Raw genomic sequence first — 2,182 nt, forward strand, 5'->3', positions numbered from 1 at the left:
ATGTTTAGTATTTTTTCAGTGACATCTTGAGTCTACGGAATTAAATGCTCTGAGCATATATTTAGAGAGGGATAATAAAAATGTAAGTTTTATCTCATGGATTCATTAGGATTAGATACGAAAATGTAGAAATTTTAGTCAATTTAACGGAAATAATGTTTTTGAACAACTCTGGCTGTGCTGAATAACGCTGAACTAGAATTTTGAATTATTAAATCCGTTATTTTTAAATTGTAGCAGACTTTGAAGTTAATTTTCCAAGAAAAATTGTGTTTTAATTAGTTAGGTTGTTAAGTGAATGAGTTAGTAATCCTTAAGTTAAGTGAGTTTTGTTCATTTCACAATCTAGGCAATTCACAAACGAATCAAAGGTATGTAATCACTAAATTTTCATTTAATTGCTGTTTAAAGCTTTACAAGAACACTTAACATTCATTATGTCGCAAAAGAGATCAAAAACGCTAATACCAACTTGCATGATCATTAAGTAGCAATCAGACATTCTTAATTATTGACACAGTATAACTTCCAATAAACATTTTATGAAAATTCACGTCATCCTTCTTATTATGCACTCAAGTCTGACTCATAATGCATCAGGTGTTTGTTGACAAAATTCCATCATAAATAATCCTTCTATTCTCTCATTTGCATCGTCTATCTTTGAAAAATCACTTATAAATGTTTACTGGAACTGTGCATGTAAAAGGATTTTTCCTGCCATATTATTCATGTTTATGTAACAGAGACACATAAATTTCATCTCTATGCAAATTTTTCCTTACACTTTTCTCCTTACAATCATATTCTTAAGTGAAATACACCATGTAATATGAGCAGAAACATCTTCTGGTCGGATTCCTTATGTCATACTTGACAATACACACGTTCTTCTTTCATTCTGATGATATTAAGAACGTAGTAAGGATGAAATTTGTTTCAGACTTTTATTTATCTAAAGCATTGCCAGAACAATTTATAAAAACCGCAAAAAGTAAAAGTTTATGTACAATTTCATCCTAAAAAACATTTTTTTGTCGTCCACTGCATCCCACAATTAAAATAAAGAGAGAAAGTACAATCTGATAATTTGTTAGGAAGTCATGAGCATAAATTTTCACTCGAGTGAACAAGGAAGTATTTAAGGATGGCATTTCTTTATCCTAAATTATAACCTTAATCAGTCTTAATTAAAATATAACTAAAGGGATGCAAAAAAGCACTCTTCAACTCATCAAAAAACAAAGTTTGACGGAAGGGCAATCGCCAATAGGTTTGTGAGGATTTACAAAAGCATTTAAAGGAGTATGGATGAAGGAGATGGTGATTGACAAAAGCGCATTTTATATTGAATGATAAAGCCTACCAATACTGTTCATAACCTAGGACAAGGTCGTATCAACACCAATATTTGGACAAAACTCTTCAATTTGCTAGGGACTCTTCACAGCCTATTCTACTGGGGAATGTACCCTATGATATTCTCTAAAAGGAACCTAACGCAGCAAATAATTCAAAAAGGAAGGGTATCAAGCATTTTATGCACAAACGAACATCAGAAAAGTTAAGTGACATATAGACACAGAGAAAGTCAAACAAAAGTGCCATTTTCCATTTAAGAAAATGCGCTAAAAAATTCATAATTACTCATATTATCAAAACTCCACAAGTAATCTAACAAGATGAAGAAACAAGAATCAAAAGTGCGACAACACAAGTAACTTTATGCCGAAAGGAAGGCTCGCATCTAATAATTTTTTCCGTCTGGTTTGCCGTCATTGAATTTTCTTCTCATCGCACATACATTTTTCCCATGCTCCAACAAGAACATTAAAATTACAACAACAACGTAACTGACTGCCACGCTTTCGTACTTTCTAACAAAAATATTTTCTGTTCCTTCATTCAGTCTCTTGTTAGATCGCAACGGTTACGGACGGTAAAAAAAAGGAGCAGAAGAGAAAAAAAAAATCAGAAGTGAAAATTTATTCAGTTATTGAGTGAAAAAGGATCAAACAGATTTTTGTGTGTGAATGAAGTGAATGCTGTAAAATAGGAAGTAGATTAACGTCTTCAAGTTCCATTTGTGTTTTGAGGCAAAGTCAAACTTCAAAAGAATTTATTAAGTGTGTTTCATTGCGTCGTTTAAAAATTTGGTAGAACAGACAAGATATAAGAAAGT

The sequence above is a fragment of the Chironomus tepperi genome, unplaced genomic scaffold (assembly GCF_022539635.2).
Source record: "Chironomus tepperi strain 1889 unplaced genomic scaffold, CSIRO-AGI_Ctep_v1 contig_309, whole genome shotgun sequence".
Taxonomy (NCBI): Eukaryota; Metazoa; Arthropoda; class Insecta; order Diptera; family Chironomidae; genus Chironomus; species Chironomus tepperi.